A 19,696-nucleotide genomic window follows, 5' to 3' on the forward strand; every position below is an offset into this window, starting at 1 on the left:
TGACACAAAGTTGAGTTCCAACAAGAAAGCATTACTTGGAAGGTATGGAAATTGTTTACACATGTAATAATATATAAGATCTAGTTCTAAAAACAAAATTGCTAAGACTACAGAAGGAAAGGAACTTTCATAGATTGGGATGTTTATATATTTATTGGTGGATTGTGCACATTGTTACATTGTTTATGTGCCAGAGGGCACTTTGAAGAGTTAGTTCTTCCTTTCTACCATGTGAGTACTGAGGATCAAATTAAGATCTAAGATAAGGACCCTTAGCTATTGAGTCATCTTGCTGGCTCAAGCACAGATTTTTGACATTCAGTTCGAATCAGTGAAATTAAAAGATAAGGAAAAAGTATTAAGGATACAGAAAATTTTAACAGGACACTGAATATGAAATGAATCTATTATTTCAAACACATGAAATGTGTTTAGAATAATTTGACTATTAGATAATAAAGTACTCATATAAATTCAAATCACTGAAACATCAGATTACATTTTTAATAATGATTAAAGATTGGGGTAAGTATTGATCATAGTTCATCAGCAGAGTGCTTCTCTGGCATGCACAAGGCACTACTTTTAATATCTCAAACCACACATGCTAAAGAGATTCTGGCTAAAATACAATTAGAGGATACAGATGAATTCTACCATATAAAACAGGATTGCATTGGCTGAAATTTATAAATCATTGTAGAAAAATAAAAATACCTATAATTAAATTATAAAAGTCTATAAAAAGTTATGAAGTGAAAATAACATATAAATTGATATGTATGTGTTATACACATATATATATACTTATATATATGGTGATATATATATATATATATATATATATCCCTATATACATGCATATATAAGGCTCAGAGAACATCATAGAAGTGACAGTAGAAAGAATGAAAGAAAGAAGTGGGAAATGGGAAATAGTATTGTGAAAAATTCTTCTGAACATGACATGAATGTTTTATGTATGAACTCAGCACCTGTGCAAGACCTGGAAATCATCAAAATAGATAAAAATTTCAGCATATGTTCAGGAGTATAGAGTAGCTATTGGCAGTTAATGGTTGCTGAGTGGAGAAGAGTTCCTTTATTTTAATGGAATCAACCTAAATATCCATCAACTGCTAAATGAATAAGGGAAATATAAATATACACAAGGGTATATTACTCAGCTGTTGCTAGAGTTTTCCTGCCTGGCCCACAGTCAGGACAAATCTCTCTCACCCGCCAGTCCCACAGCCGCTCAAACCCGATCAAGTAAACACAGACACTTATATTGCTTACAAACTGTATGGCCATGGCAGGCTTCTTGCTAACTGTTCTTACAGCTTAAATTAATCCATTTCTATGAATCTATACCTTGCCACATGGCTCGTGGCTTACCAGCATCTTTACATGCTGTTTCTCATCATGGCAGCTGGCAGTGTCTCTCTGATTCAGCCTTCCACTTCCCAGCTCTATTCTCCTCCTTGTCCCGCCTACACTTCCTGCCTGGCCACGGGCCAATCAGTGATTTATTCATTGACCAATCAGCAACACATTTGACATACAGACCATCCCACAGCACTCAGCTCTTAAGAAAAATGAGAACTGAAAATGAAAAAAAATAGATGCAAATGAAAAACATTATACTAATTGAGGTTACACAGAGACATCAAAACAAAACAAAAGTTGCATGTTCTCTTTCATATGTGGATCCTAGCTTTGAATATTTTTTGTATGTTTAACTTGGAATACATATGGAAGCCAAGTAATTAGACATGTGCCACTTAGAAAATTAAGAGATAGTAAAAATTTAGATACGGCGACATTTGTGCTGAAATGTGATTTTATTTGTATGTTAATAAATAAAATTGCCTGGGGGTCAGAGCTAATAGCAAGCCATAACAGAAGCCGGGTGGTGGTGGCGCACACCTTTAATCCCGATCACATGACAGACAGATCTCTGTGTATTCAAGGATACAGCCAGCATGGAGACACACGCCTTTAATCTCAATACCATCAAGACATAGAGGTCTGTATAGACAGGCAGTGACAAGGAGGTCATGTGGTTGGGTTTACAATCAATGAGAAGGCAGAACAGAAAGTCAATAAAAGGACAGATACACAGGAAGTAATTCTCTTTCAGAGGGGAAGGACGGCAGCAGCAACGAAGGGTAAGAAAGGGTTTTTAGTATCAGCTCTTAGCTACTACTCTGACCTTTTGGGCTTTTAACTCTGCATTTGGCTATGTGTTTCTTATTTAATAAGACTGTTACATCTACATTTAGATAAATGAAAATATATAAGAGGAATATATACTGGCGAACGCTTCAAGCATGGAATGGGTGGGAGATGGGAAAGTGAGCAGCTAAAGGAAGAAATAAGCAAAATTAAGGGTGTATAAAAAAGCTATATAAGTAAGAAAAAACAACCCAACCCAAGTAAAAAATATTTTTTCTTTTTTTGGTTTTTCGAGACAGGGTCTCTCCATGTAGCTTTGCTCCTCTCCTGGAACTCACTTGGTAGCCCAGGCTGGCCTCGAACTCACAGAGATCCACCTGGCTCTGCCTCCTAAGTGCTGGGATTAAAGGCGTGCGCCACCACCGCCCGGCTGTAAAAAATATTTTTAGAGTGGATAGTAGAACATTAGTGACATGAAAAATGGAGGGGAGGGGAGAGCTCAGATTAAAACTTTAATTTGGAATAGAGGCAGCGTGACAGGGGAAAGCAGCTGCTAGGAGGTAAATTGACTAAAACAATGGCTGTATGAAGAAGCCCTATGGGAATTCACTAGTTTGTAAGCTAATTAAATATAATATGATAAAGAGAATTTTATCAGAAGTACCCTGTATGAATGAACAATATTCTTCCCAGAAGACATAGGATAAATAATGGAAATCTCCATGCCAGGAATGGCATTTTTCACAACTTGTTTTTTTTTCTTTCTTTCTTTTTTTTTTTTTTTTTTTGGTTTTTCGAGACAGGGTTTCCCTGTGTAGCTTTGCGCCTTTCCTGGAACTCACTTGGTAGCACAGGCTGGCCTCGAACTCACAGAGATCCACCTGGCTCTGCCTCCTAAGTGCTGGGATTAAAGGCGTGCGCCACCACCGCCCAGCCACAACTTGTTTTTGATCAGAGAGGCCACAGAGGCACAGTAAACAATGCAGGCTATTGTTACTGTTTTTGTTTACACCCCATAATTTAATGGTAACGGCCACTTGCTGAGGACACCACAAACTTTGGTTACAGGACATTAAAAAATCAGTCACAAGCCATGTCTTTGCTGTGTAGCTTTCATCATGATAGAAAAAGCTACTCAGGCTGTTGGGGCTGTCATCTTGACTGTATCTAAAATTGACTAAAGCCCAAGCAGCTGGGCAAATCTGTGAGGCATTTTTTCTTGGGGGGGGGTTGGCTCACTGAGACAGGAATACCCACTCCAAATCCCTGCCATACTTTCTGATGGCAGCCCACATAAAACAGTATGAAAGAAGAAAGCTTTTGCTTTTGGCCTGCTGGCACTCACTCACTGGCGAGTTCATCTCTCCTGTTGATGTGACATTCCTTTGCTCATATTAGAACCTACTTCTTCAGAATCCCTATGTAGACTAAAGACTAGCTGAATCATCCAGCCTCACAGACTGCCCAACTGCTGGATTCTTGGCCTTTATGTCAGGTGACATCTATTGTTAAGGTAGCAGGGCCACAGAGTAAAATGTAAATGGAGTCTTCTCTCCTGCCTGCCTGTTCCCAAATACCTAGCAGCTACTTCCCAAATTACCCCACAGAGGCTTACATTAACTATAAATGTTTGGCCGGTTGCTCAGGCTTAATATTAACTAGTTCTTACATTTAAATTAACTAATTTCTTTTAATCTATGTATTACCATGTGTCTTGTGACTTTACTTGTCCTCTAGCATCTTGCTTCTTGGGCAACTGGTTTGCTTCTCCCCCAACTCTGCCTTTCTTCATCCCAGTCCTCAGTTTCTTTGTCCCACCTAACTTCCTGCCTCACTACTGCCCAATCAGTGTTTTATAAGCAAATGAGAGTAAAACATATTCATAGTTACAGAAGAATCATCCCACAGCAGTGGAAGCCAATCTAATAAATCCCTTTTAATATAGATTTATTTATCAATTTACCTCTCTAGAGAACACTGAATAATACACCCACTGTTGAAATCTGCATGTTATGATAGCAACCTACTAGGCAAGAGATGCCAATTGATACAATTGTAAAAAGCCTGATTATAGGGGAGATTTCATGATATGAATAAGAAATATCTTACATAGACTCAGATAATAAAACATGGGTCCTAGTAGGTAGTTCTGATTGGGGAGATGGGACTTCCTGGAGGAAGTACACTACTGGGAACAGGGTTTAGGAGTTTAAAGTCTCATCACTTTTACAGTTCTCTCTCTCTCTCTCTCTCTCTCTCTCTCTCTCTCTCTCTCTCTCTCTCTTTGCTTCCTGTTGTGGCCACCTGCTGCAATGTTTCCCACATCATTATAGACTCTCCTTCTGGAGCCATAGATCAGAATGAATTCTTCCATACATGGTGTTTCATCACAGCAACAGAAAAAATAACTAATACAGGGGGTAACAAGCGGCTCTTTTGATTGGATTTGGGGCCTGCTCCACAGGAAATAATTGATGCTTGGTTCTGTAAACTTGGCCCAAATCCCATGACTGGAGAGCTCATAGACCCTAAAGAGAAACCTTCTGGTGTTGTTTTACTAGATGGTCATGTTTTCAAACTACTTTTTTAATATATGTGTTTATATTCATAAGTTTGTGCTACTATCAGTTTTGGTGAGAGAAGCTTCTTTTGTAGATTATACTGGCCAATGCAGAGATTTCTAACTGAGTATAGTATTGATAATAAGTGACTGTGAGTGCTTAGCTAGAGATGGATCATCAATATCAGCCTGCCCCTCCCCATTCAGAGCTCATGAATCATCAAGGAAAATTAAGTGTAAAGAATGTAAGAGCTAGAAGATGGGGAAGAGAGCTATGGGATTCCAACTTCTGAACATGGCATCTGTGGCTGCCTACTCAACATCAAGCCAATAAAAGTTCTAGCATTAATGGTGGAGCACTTAAGAGGTTCCATCACAATCAAAGGAACTATTGTCAGTTGATTCCTTCTGAGGAAAGGAATTTCACTCTTCTTTGTGGGTATGGCACTGATAAATTGTCCATGATCTATTGGATTGCTCTGTGTCCATTTGCACATGGTCTCAGAGACCTATTACTAATAATACCCTCAAACTTGTGTTTCTCCTTCAATATTAGTAAAGATTTTTTTGAAGAGTTAATGAAATAATTAAATAAACAATAGTTTCTAGAACATTTAAATTTTTTTAGTCAAGCCGGGCGGTGGTGGCGCACGCCTTTAATCCCAGCACTCGGGAGGCAGAGCCAGGCGGATCTCTGTGAGTTCGAGGCCAGCCTGGGCTACCAAGTGAGTCCCAGGAAAGGCGCAAAGCTACACAGAGAAACCCTGTCTCGAAAAACCAAAAAAAAAAAAAAAAAAAAAAAAAAAAAATTTTTTTAGTCATTGTCCATGTCATAATGCCAAATGAAAAATGAATAAAAAAAAGAGAAATAAAAGTGAAAGGACATGATTGCTCCTAGGTATGTTGGAAGAGAACATTTATTGTCCATAAAAGAGAGAGTTTAGCCAGAGGCAGAGACATCTGGGAGAGTACAGCATGAACATGATCAGACTGAGCTGAGCCATGTGGGGAGATTGGGAGAGGAAGGGAGAAGGGAGAGAGGAGGACCAGGTGAAGCAGCCAAGAGGCCAAAGGTACTAAAAACGGCAAATAACCAAAATGGTTGGATTATATAGGGAAGAAAAGCCCAACCCCCTGTGCTAGAGAGCTCAGGGTAGGGTGTGTTGGAGTACAGTCAAAACAATGATGAACAGTGAACAGTGCCTTGAGGAATTGAGAGTAGCTCCAAGAAAAAAGGCAGCGGGCGTTTTACCTCCGATGCATTTTGTTTCCTGGATTGTTCTTGGATGTGATTTCATGCCTCCTATGACAAACATTTACATTCAATTTATAAGACATGTTTATTCTTGTTGGATGTCAGAACATAACTACAGAAACCAATATGGTCAGTATACCCTGAATCTGAACATGGCCTACTGCCTTGCTTTCATGCTTTCCCAGATATATTCTATGGTATGTGGCAGGCAATTATGTTTAATTGATCTATTTTTGGGTTTTGGAAAAGAACTGCCCTGTTAATATTTAGTATTTGCTTACTGACCTTTATTTACATGTCTTTCTGAACTTAACCTTCCTTAGATTATTGTCCTCTTTGTTTCATTGGTGTATAAAAGTACACTGAAGCTGAAGTAAGGTTGTCTACATCATTAGACTGTAGTCTGCTCCATTTTTTCAGGTCCTCAGATCCCAAGTCCAGCAGACAAGATCTTACAGGTTGACTGAATAGTCAACAGGGGGTGGGGTATGCAAGTTAAGAGGACCCTTAACAAGTAAGGACTGAGGGATACTGGGAAAACCAGGCTGCCAGATCTCTTTGATATGTTAAATAGGCACCTCAGTCTTTTGTCCCAGGGTTTTAGACTTAACAAAAAGACTTTAATAATTCAGTTAAAACTAGCTTCACTTTTACAAGATCAAGCAAAATGATTTACTATTTTTTTCAAAGAAAAATCTGAATTTTGTTTAACAGACTAATAGTGTTTCTTCAGATACTTCCCTTAAGTACCTTACTTCACTTCAGTTTTTCAAGTTGTCAGATCAAAACAGGACCAGCTGATATTAGGGGTGGTGCATGAAGATGGGAGCCACAAGTGTAAGGGAGTGGGTTGCAGAAAGAATTGAAAGAGAGGGAATGGGTGTAGATTGGATCCAAATACATTACATGCATGCATGAATATTAAATAAAATATTTTTTGAAATTTTTAATTTTTGCATTATTCTTATGGATATTTGACTGCTATATATTTTCTGTAGTTCTTTGGCCACTTTATTCTCTATCACACTGATTCCTGAGAAGGCTTTAGATTTAGACTTCATCTCCAATTACCAAATATGATCTTATAATACAACCACATATTTCTGCATGTTTGTCATTAGCAGAAATTTAAGGATTATGAAGATTATCTGCAACTAGAATGAACCAAATGGGACAATTAGCTGACCTTAGAAAATACTGCCTTATGTTCATCTTGTGCAATCTGTCCACTAACAGATGCAGATGCATTCCATTAAGATGTAAAGTAAGCTAGAGAGAGAAGAGCAAAAATCAGCAGGAGAACAGTGAGGCCATTTAACAGAAGAGGAAAAAACTCCAAGTGGCCATGCTATAGGGAAAACACAAACACTGTGGCATTTAAATGATTTGAAAGCTGTATTGTACAGAAGGGATTTTATATCCAAATCAGCATAATGCCTCTTAGCAAAATGCAGCCTGATGTTCTAAATGTACTCCAAACTTACCACATTCAATACTCCAGCTGATGACTCTTAAAGCAGATATATGAGTAAAGATGAGAACAGCTAAACATGTTTTTAAAAAGTTCAATAAATGTAGGAATAACAACTCACATTATCATATTAATGTTTATTTCACTTATCAAAAATGTAAAGCAGTATTGTAAGAGTACCAGAATTTCCAAGGTAAGGTTAAAAAATGACTATGACACATGTACATATAAACATAAACAACTATATATTAGAATCATACACACACACACACACACACACACACACACACACACACACACACACACAGGTTCACTTGAGTACCAACATTCAGTAAGTAGCCCTTGAAACAAGCTAGCCTAACAAGGAGAAAAATTATTTATGATGATGGAATAGCATTGATGGGTGAGTAAAACCACTGCAAAAACATGCATACCACTACTAATGTAAAATGAAGATCCTGTACTTACGTCTATTACAACTTTCACTAAGTACTTGGACTTAATGAATTACAAAGGCATAAAAGGACAACTAAAATTGTTTCTGATAAAGAAAGATGTACATGATGTCTAAACATTTTTTCAGAATTATGAACCTTTTATACAATTTGTATGCGCATAGGAAGAGTTTGTGACTCAGTGGTGTTGGCAGTAGTTACAATGTTACATCTTGGTGGCTGCTGATGTGTCCTGTGTCCTGCTGTTGCTCAGGCCTCAAGGGCAGATGGGTGTAAATGGCCTGAATGCTAACAACCAATACTAAAGGAATAAGGTTTTATGTAGTGGGTAGCTTTGACCTGAAAGTACTACTCCAAGTAAGGCTTCTGGTAATTGCCACGCAGACGTATGACTTGCCCGTGGGACAGGGCCAAGACTGGAGCCCTTAAGACCTGAGATCCAGATGTGCCAGCTCTCTTGGTTAATTGTGATCCTGGATGCTGGATGGCAGACCGAGTCAGAGTTCTCCAGAGAACCCCACTGGACTGCACCTCATCTCTCCTGGATCCTGTAACCCACCCCATTACTAAATGTAAGTTACCCCAAAATAACAAGGAGTTGCCTTGTTAAATTCCCACATTAGTTCTATGATTAGCATTTCTGTTTGATGAAATATGGACTCCACCTTGCAGTAAATTTGGGGCTATGATGTTACTGTGTCTATCATTCCACATAGATTATACTATAAGCAATTATTATCTACATATTAATCCCAGTCTTGCTATTTGTTCTTTAGTGTTTCTTCAATGCAGCATCCAAAGCAACCTTTTAACTTACTTTTATTTAAAATTTTCAAATAATCCAAGTACATATTTACCATGCATGACCATTGTGTTTTAAAGTATTTACAAAGCTTAACAACCAAATTAAGTTAAAATAAAATTAAAACAAGACTTGCCATTTTGGGGTAAAAAAAAAGTTTTAAATTTACTTCCAGTGCATTTTTACATATAATTATATACTATCATGAGCTGTAATAGGTCCATATAATACATACTTTGTTTTTACTCTGTTTTAAACAAAATCTTGTATCCATTGATCTGATCCTCAGATGTTCTAAATCCCTATCCCTTGTAATCACCATTTAATCTCTACTTCTACCATTTCAACATTTAAGATTTGCCATGGAATGAGATAATGTGGTATTTGTTTTATTTCACTTGATATCATATCCTACAAATACATTCATGTTGTTAAAAATGAAGACTGTTTCATAAAATTTGAACATTATTTATCTCTGTATGTACATCTGATTTTCTTTATCTGTTTGCTTGTCAATGGGTATTTAGGTTGATTTTGCAGATTTTGTAAGTGTTTCAATGTATATGGGAATGCAAATGGCTCCTCAACACACAGATTTCATTTCTTTTTAATACATATTCAGGGGGGAGATAGCTAGATCATACCATATTTTAGTTTTAACCTTAATTTTGAAATACCTTTATATTTAGTGGGTTTATGACCATATATCCCTCCTAACAATGAACAAGCTTTTCTTCATAATCTTATTGATACTTGTTATATATAATATTTTTGGTAATATGTAATGTAACATAAGTGAAGGTATAGCTAACTATGGTTTTAATTTTCATCTCTTTAATCAATAGGAATTATCAGAAACTTTACAAAAGCATACTTGTTCATTAGTATTCTTATAAATTTGTTCTATAGGTCTCATTGTCTAACAAAATTCTTATATTTATAGTCCATTGTAGAAAATAACATACTATTGGCATATAAACCAAGTGTATCTATCCTTCCAGATACTTTATTTTTACAAGACTTACAATAAATATTAGAATATAATTACTATAGAAGTATTTGTTATACTTTAATGATAATAAAATAATTATAAGAAAATAGAAATGAATGAAATTTACTTCTGGAATGTTACATGCTTAAATAAATTAAATGAAATATTGTACTATACTACAGTAAAATATAAATTAGAGAACACCTGATAATATAAATTACTGGGGAAAAGATTTATTAAAGCCTAATACTTGTATTTTGTAAAATATTCATTGGGCCAGAAAGACAGCTCATTTTTTTAAGGTGACTGTTTGATCCCTGAGAACAATTGTGGTTCTCTGTAATAGCATCCTACAAAATGAAGCCCCTTTGACAAAACGTGAGAGCTGTACTAATTTGAGGTATAAGGATAAGTATTTAAAAGGCAATTGTATAATATATCCGCATAGCAAAATTGTAATAATAGGTTTTTCTCTAGGAGCTATTCCCTTTCTAGCCTCAGGTTCTTTACTAAGTTTTTGGTACCAGAGAGGAGTTTCTTCCTATTTTATTGGACTTAAATCCATTGAGACAGCTGTTGGTTATCACTAAGAACCTGAGAATACATGTACAATTAACATTATACAGACTGAACTAATTGTTATTACATGCATATATATATTAAGAAATATATACATACATATATATGCATGTAATAACAATTAGTGAATAAAGAGGTCATAAATTTGAAAAAGAACTGAGAGGAGACTATGAGAAGGTTTGGAAAGAGAAAGGGGAAGTAAGAAATGTTGTAATTAAATTATAATCTCAAAAAATAGTTTAAAATAAAAGATATCATTGCCACTATGGCACCTCTATGAATTTTGTCACTAATATATACTGTAGATACTCTTTTTTAAAGTTTTATTTGGTTCTCTTAGTATATTTTTCTTAATTTTATATTAGAGAAACCATATATACAGTACATAGATGAGTTTGAAAGTAGATCCTCACCACCAATTCTTTAAACAGTTCAAGGAAGATTGTTGTTAGTTTTTTTTAAATATTTGATAAGTTACATTAGTGAAGCTCTTTTGTCTTCAGTTTTACTCTATTGACATTTATTTACTACTGATTCAATCTCCTTAATAAGTATAAGTCTAGGTATATTTTATTTTTATTCATAATTTTATGTTTTGGTTTGTATAACACTCTTTAATTCTACAGCAAAGTTCTTTAGGAGTTATAGACATGACCATATCTATTCTTGACTCGCAGTAATGGTTGCAATACCAAGTTGGTTTCCACAAGAAGGGCAGCATCCCTGCCATACAATTCAACTGTCATGTCTCTCTGCTTTACCTCAGACCTAGAAACCACAGTGACAAGCTACTGTGAACAGGCACTTCTGAAAATGTGAGTCAAAAGAAACCTTTCCTCTTTGAAAATTGCTGCTTTTCTCAGGTATTTTCATATAGAATCAAGAAAATGGTTAAACACAAGGGATAATGATCTTCCATAGCTTTTGTTTATTAGAAAATATCTTAATTTTTTCCCACATTTTACGAACAGTATTACTGGCATCCAATCTCTTTACCCAGCCAAATGCTGCTTATCCTTCTCCATAGACCAGGTCAAATTTCCTGATCCTCCCCTCCATGCACCTTCCTTAACCCCTCCTTTCAAATACAGGCTGGGTCTCATATCCTGTAACCAACCAAGTCTGGCCATTCTTCATATGCCTCCACCAACATCTAGGCTTCCATGAGGACCTTTTTTTCCAGCCCCCAAAATTCAGGCCTCTGCTATGCTATGGCCACTCTCTCCTCCTAACCAGATACTGCACAACTTTTCAAAGACTTGTTGGGTGAGTTTTTGCCTGATCCTTCTCTCATCACACTCACCCAACCCCCAGATCTAACCACCAAACCAAAACTTAGATCAGGACACATATGCAGCATACCAGCTTAATCTCATGTGTCTACCTGACTTCATGCCACCTAAGCCTATGCAACATCTAGGCTCAAACTGACACCCTCACATCTTCTCTTCATTCTCAACTTGCTCTGCCACATCAGAAACAGAACTTACAAAAGAAGTCCATATGCCTAGATATCATCACAAAAATACAAACAAGGTGAGAAATCAAGGTAATATCTCTCCTTAGATCCACAAGTCCTATAGGAACACCTGCCAAGGAAAATTAACTAGATGAACACCAGGATACAGAGTTAAAATAAAAGCAACCATGAACTTTATCAAGTAATCCAAGTAGCTTAACACACACACACACACACACACACACACACACACACACACACACACACACAAAGCAGCTCAACAAACTTAGAAAGAACTTAAAGAGAGTAGATACCTAAGGGATGTCTAAGAAAGCATAGATATAATGCTGATAGAAACAATGAAGGATTTGAAAATGAAATCCAATACAGAGATAGAAACACTGAAGCAGACTCAAGCTGGAATGAAGATGGAATTGAAAAATCCAATAAACCCACTAGAAAATTCAGAGGAAAGCCTTCAAGTAGAATGTATCAGGCAGAAGATTGAATATCAGGGCTCAAAGACAAAGTAGAAGATCTAGATAAATTAAATAAGGAATACAAAAAATTAATAACACAGGAAAGAAACATATAGAAAATGTGGAACAACATTGAAAAACCAAACCTTTAAATTATAGGAATAGATGAGGAAGAAGAATCCACAGTCTCCTGCATAGGCTATATCTTCAACCAAATCATAGAAGAAAAGATGCCCAAATTAAGGAAAGACATTCCCATAGAGATACAAAGAGCACAGAGAACACCAAATGAACAAAACCAGAAAAGAAAATCACATGACATATCATAGTTAAAACATTAAGTATATAGAGCAAATAAAGAATATTGATACTATTTGAGATGGTAACCAAATATTCAATATTACTCTAAGTCAAAAAATGTGAGAAAGACACAGAGATCAAATATGAATTATGATCTCAAGGAGCTAAGAGTAGAATAAGACATAAAATAAGAAAATCAATGTTCACAGTTTAAGAAGAAATGTGTTAAATATCCTGTTAAATAGACAGTAGGAAGCAATGTAAATCTAACATAAAATAATAGAAAAAACTGTGGTAAGTGCACTAAAATTATTTGCAAATCATAATTTTATTGAAAGACAGGAAATCTGCTCCTCACACTTCAATGTACGGTATAACAATTAGTTAATGTTGTTAAGAAATGTATATTTTCTAAAGAAAGTGCAGAAAATTTTAGGAGATAGAAAGACTTGAACTGCTCAAGGACAAAAGAACTAGTATAGTGAAAATGGCTATATACCTGAAAGCAATCTGTATATTCTGTTCAATCCTGATCAAAATTCCAATAACATTGTGCACAGAAACAAAAAGAACAATCATAAATTTCACATGGAAGCATAAAACATCCTGAACAAAAAGAACAATGATGGAATTATCACAATATCTGATTTAAGTTTTGCTGTAGAATCAATTATCTACAGCAAAGACAATTATCAGGAAAAGAAATACCCAGGTCAGTGGAATAGTGTGGAGGATTCATAAGTAATCCCACACAGGTATAGCTACCTGATTTTTATGTGATTTGGAATTATATATATATATATATATATATATATATATATATATATATATATATATAGTGTGTGTGTGTGTGTGTGTGTGTGTGTGTGTGTGTGTGTGTGTGTGTGTGTGTGTGTGTTGGGCATTGAATCCAAGATTTTGAATATTCTAGACAAGTGTTAAACTATTGAACTAGACCTCTACTCAGCCAGCTAATTTTTGACAAAAAAAAATAAGTCACAAAAATTATACATTGGAGAAAACAAAACAGCCTCTTCAACAAATGGTGTTAGAGAATGTATTCACCTGTGGGGAATTTCTATTATTTGCTCTGTTCAAAAGTTTCAATGTAAGACATGAAGATAATAAAGAAAAACATTCTATAATGTAGGAATAAACACGGATTTCCTGAAAAAGTTTATAACTCAGAAAAATAATAACAAGAATTGATAAGTGTGAGCAAGAGAAATTGATACAGCAAAGGAAACAACTGAGGAAATTGATATCAACTGAATGGAAATAAATCTTTGCCAGTTCTTCATCTGACATGCGATTAGATTAATACTAGACTGTGTAAGGAACTAAAAGAAATTGACCCTCAACCCTCTCTAAATAATCCAGTCAACAAATGAAAAAATAAGAATGAATAGAAATTTACTCATTCATTTATTCATCAAAAATGAAATACAAGAGGAAGAAATACATGGAAAAAAAGTTCAACTTCTTAGTCATCGAGGTACAAACAAATATTAACTCTATGTCATCACAGCTAAAATGGTTATGATTAAAAATAAACACCTACAAATTCTGGTATGGGGCAAATGAACTCTATGTACTGCTGGAAGAAATGTAAACCAATGTGGTAAGTATGGAGTACCTTCAAACAAAAACGACCCAAATGGAACTACTGTATAATTCAGCTGCATTATTCCTGACAATATATTAAACAAGCATAGAGCAAAGATGACCTGAACAGCCTTGCTTATTGTGGCAGTATTCACAAAAGGTATGTGTTGGAATTAGCCTAGGTGCCCTTCACACCTAGGATGAGGGTGTGAAGAAAATGTAGAGTATAAGAAAATGAAGTTTTATTCATGCATAAAGAACAGCTAGAAGTAGCTAGAGTAGCTGACTCTACCAGGGTAGAGAGAACAGCCTTTTTCTAACTGACTAGGCAGGGCAGTTTACATAGGATGTCTTGGGGGTGGAGTCAACCAGGGGTTGACTTGAGGCCCAAGGTTCTACTGTCCTGCTCTATGATTGGTTGGTTTCACAAGTCAGTTGGCCAGGGGCAGAGATGGCTCTGATCTGCCTGAGTCAAACTGTGTTTCTTTCTGCCCTGATGTGAGCCATCTTCTCCTAGTTCCTGGCTCCAGGGTCAGGGTTTGTTTCTTTAGCCAGCCCCTTTTTCCTACAGTTGTGACCTTGTTGGAAGAGGTATATCATTGGGGGCAGGCTTTGTGGTTTCAAACCTGCTCTGTTCCCAATTAGCTCTCTCTACCTCATAGTTGTTGATTATGTACCCTGTAGCTATGAGCCCAAAATTAAATGTTTTCTTTTTATAAGTTGCCTTGGTTATAGAATTCTGTCACAGACAATAGAAAAGTAACTATGACAACTCTATTTCCTAACCATTCTAAAGTCTGCCTCCTTTAAGAATTTTAACCTTTTTGATGGTTTTGATATCACCCTAGAAACTCATGTAGAAATGTAATCAACAATTGTAAATCTTTTTGAGAGTCAGGGCCATTAAAAGGGAATAATGGGGCAGAAAGGATTAAATGGAGTTGGGAATGGGAAAGGAGAGTAGAGGAATGGGAATGAGGAAAGATAACTAACACTAAAGGTCTTTGAAAAATCCATATGGAAACCTATTGTTATAGAAGCTTTCTCTCTCTCTCTCTCTCTCTCTCTCTCTCTCTCTCTCTCTCTCTCTCTCTCTCTCTCTCACACACACACACACACACACACACACACACACACACACACACACACTCACACACACACACACACAAGTAAAAAGAATGTAATGGAGTTATTATATAAAAGGGGGAATGACAATGCCAGACAAAATAGGATATTAAATAAAAAGCCCATGGGTTGCCTTTTTTTAGTTGTACATCAGTGAGCTTTCATGGGCTTCCACAAAGCAATGCAGCTTTTGCCATTGAAACAAGTAGGCACGTGCTAGACATAAGCATCTTGTTTCTGAACTTACCAGCTTTTGGAACTATAAACCAAATAAATTATGTTGCTTACAAATCAGTCAGTCTGTGACCCACTTATAGCATCAGAACACCAGATCTTGCTGAGAACCCATAAAATATATTTTGAATCATTCACTACTTTTCTCTACTTCTGTAATTTTAAAAGGCATTTCTAGCATTTCTGACACTGCACCCTTTAGTTTTGCTTTTTTTTTGCCGTTTTACAAACAACTTCTATCACACAATAAGTAGTATTAACATGTCAGGTAATGTCCCTAGTAGATGTGCAGTATTGTTTTCTTCCTCGTAGTATGTGTAAAGTTTTAGTTCATGCAACTAAAAGAGTTTAAACAATGGTATTTCCTCTTACACTTGTTTGATAATTTTTAGTTCATGTCAAATCTAAAACGTTTCTATATAATACTCAAGAGTTAAACATCAGGCCAAAATTACACATATCTTCATAAAAATGCTTGGCAAAATATATATTTTTTACCTTGAGTAATTGACTATTGAGGGAGAATATGCAATTCATTCATTCAACAGATACTTTTGTTTGTCTAAGTTACAGATAGTATTAATCAAAAATAGTAACTTACATAAAAAGCTCCACTGGAATATCTGTGTACAATACACAATATATGAGTTTCACTTGCAGATGGTATGATTATTTTCAGAGATAATGTAAATTTAGGCTAAATAAAATAAAGACAGTTGGGCAGCAGGCAGAGTCCATTCCAGAAATCCACAACTTGTCAAAATGCAGTGAACAATTGACCATGGGGTACCAATACCCAGTTGATACATCTATAATACAACCCTTAGATCTAAGCTTTAAGGAACATCACAGAAAAAGCTGAAAGATTATAAGATCCAGAGAACTAGAATAGAATGTCTGCTATAAGATAAATTCTTCTACACCTGACATGGAAGCTGCACCTAGTAAACTCTTATCAATATGGTTGCATAAATAAGATCCTCAAAATGACATCACTTGACATGCCAACATTGCTAGGTGAAAAGCTACCAGCTATTAATGTCTGCTAAGAGGGAGAATCAGTGGTCTCTAGGGATGAGCCCATAATAGGTTATCCAATCTCAAGTGATCATCCCTAAACACATATGCATATGAGCAGCACTAAATGGACCAGAATGTTGTAGACTTATACATATACATATAAAACAATAATTTTAAATATGATAACATGAATTGAGATGTAATAGAGTGTGCATGAAAGGAGTTGGAGAAAAGTTGGTATAGAAATAATGAAAATAAAGTGTTGATGTATAAATTTCTCAAACAATAAATATTAAAAGCAAACACAGTAATATAAATAAGCCAAACTAAAGTTATTTTAATACTTTTTTTTCTTCTAGGCTCCCCCATTATGGAGGACTGGATTTTAAACAACAAATCCTCTGGAACATTTCAATTTTTGAGTCTTATGAATCCTTCATAAACACCAAGGCCAGGAATTTCAGAAATCTCTTATCTTTTTCTCATCAGCCTCCTAGTCACAAATCCAGCCACCTAATCAAAGAAACTTGGGTACATTTTTTTTTGAGACAGTGTTTCTCTGTAGCTTTGGAGCCTGTCCTGGAACTTGCTCTGTAGAGCAGGCTGGCTTTGAACTCACAGAGCTCTGCCTGTCTCTGCCTCCCGAGTGCTGGTACACTATTTTTTAATATGCTGGCCTCAATATTAAATTTAGAAACTCTGTTCTGCAGTCCCACATAAATCAGCTCAGCAGGATCCAGTTTTATCTTCCTTTCATCATCATCTCACACCCTTAAGATACATTCCCACATGTATTCTAAAGATTTTCGTTTGACTGGATTAGCAAAATAATGGAGTTCTTTACTGGTGTGGCATAACTCTTCATCAACTACTCTTTATATCTCATCTCTGCTGGCATGTTTAGCCTTGAGACTAGTTATGGGGCTAGGAGCAAAGATAGATTCTTTGTGTTGAAGGACACATTCTTTAAGGAAATTGATTGCCTACTCTACAGACAAGACAGTATGAATCCCTCTGTCAGGAGCCAGGAAGAGTTCTCCCACACATCAGAGATTCCCCCACTTTTAACTACTGACACCTTTCAAGGCTGGCAATTAAATTTGCATTGTAAGTCAGCTATTACATAATAAGGCATGGGTTTGATTTTTCTGTAACTTGAGCTGTATGGATGCTGGAGAGATTATCTTCCAGGGCACATATAGAAAACTTGAGATTTTTTTATACGAATCTTGAGCTGAAAAAATGTATCACTCAGCTAATTTTTTTTTCTTTTGTAACTTTATCCAGAGTTGCTAAAAGGAACTAGACTGCACTGATATGTTTCAGATTTGCTTCCAACTTACAAAGATCTGCCTGTCTCAGCCTCCCAAATGCTGGAATTAAAGGTGTGTGCCAAAACATTAGGCTTCATACATAGTAAAACTGCTTTATTTTTATTACAAAATTTGTTTGGAAATATTTTGAATTCTAGTTGTATTCTGAAAATATATCTTTAGTGATTTTTCTGAGTACTTTCTTGAGTGGAAATCAATTAAAAGTATGATATAAAGTACTAAGGAAAGAGCTGGTATTCATATGCACATGGAGAATTTACACAGTAAGTTAGATCATTGCCCCCTGTTTAACTAAACACTGAAAGGTCCTTCAAGCAGCACTCCTTTGTGATCATGATGAATTTAAACAGTTCCAGATTATTTGATACCTGTTACAAAAGTAACACTTTACAGTAATAGTTAAATACATTATAGTTTACAAACCTAATTAGGAAACAACAAAGCTGAGCAGAAATAACATTTATTTGGATTTGTAAAAAGCAAAAGTGAAATTATTATTAACCAAATTTTAGCTTTTTATGTAATAGCATATAACTTTGAGCTTGTATCATTATAATTCAGTTTAAAAGTATGCAACATTTTAACGTTATAAAACATTTTCCCAAACAATGCAAGTATTATTAATTTATTGATACATTATTTTTGTAGGAAAGTGGTAAATGAGCAAAAATTGGGTGAGGTGGTATTCTAGTAGACTTTCATTACAAAGTTCAATATTAAATGAAATATGTTCTAAATCAGTTTAAATAAATAATTCTCATAAAATAAAAGGATAGATAATCTTCTAAGAATATTTTCTGAAGTTCTGGGAAGTTTTCATACAAATGATAGATTGAATTAAAGATCCATCTATCTTAATGAATATTAAGATTAAATAATTTATTTACTGATCAAAGAAAGATTTAATTGTTGAAAAGAGTTGCTCATAAACATAAAATGTTCCACTAAACAATGTAATTAATGCACTCCATATTTATGAGTTCACATTTTCCTTGTTTAAAATAGTTAACATTTGAAAAGTTTTTGTAGATTTAGTGATTAAGAAAAAAAATTATTTAAGGTCATTGAGTAACCGGCACACAAAACATTTTATTACCTTTCTTTCTCTGATTATAAAAGACTTCAAGTTCCTTTCACCAGATGTTCATTATAAGCACAAAAACATAAAACTCATTCACAGCAGGATCATACTGCAATGTTACATGTCATTAAGTTACCTTAATGAAAGTAGACAAAATTCCTGTTCCTTGGACCATTTAATAATTTCCTAAAATAGTCCAGAGTTTTCAATCTTGCCATAGAAGGGCATATATAAACAACAGAATAATGTTAGAATACTCAGTATGATAAAAGGTCATTTGGAGAAATAAAGACTCAACTTTAGATTAGTATAAGCATGGTTACATATAGGAGCATTTAGAGATGTGTGCATACATAGATTCTAAGATGCTATTCTTTTATTTGAGAGTGCTTGGTTGCAAAGAATCATGATTAGCCACAGGACATCTAGCACAATGGTCTAGATTTTTAATATTCTCCAACAAAAAGTCACAGGGATTTTTGTGAAATAGTTGGTCTTATTACAGGGGAAAGAAATGTAGAAGATGATTCTAGAGTATCTTGTAGCACCAGAAATATTATAAGAAAGCCCTTAAACATTATGGTTTCTATCAAAGGAATACAGGACTTCTTTGAAAGAACTCATATTGATTGAAGGTGAACATTTTTGAGAAAGCTGTTTCTTCCACAGCATGCCACTTTGTCATGCATCTTTTCCTCTGCTCTGGTGGACAGTATCCACAAAACATCAACCAAAGCAAACTTCCTCTACTTCAAGTTCCTTTTTTTCAGA

The sequence above is a fragment of the Peromyscus californicus genome, unplaced genomic scaffold (assembly GCF_007827085.1).
Source record: "Peromyscus californicus insignis strain IS unplaced genomic scaffold, ASM782708v3 Scaffold_10__1_contigs__length_136768540, whole genome shotgun sequence".
In the NCBI taxonomy this organism is placed as follows: domain Eukaryota; kingdom Metazoa; phylum Chordata; class Mammalia; order Rodentia; family Cricetidae; genus Peromyscus; species Peromyscus californicus.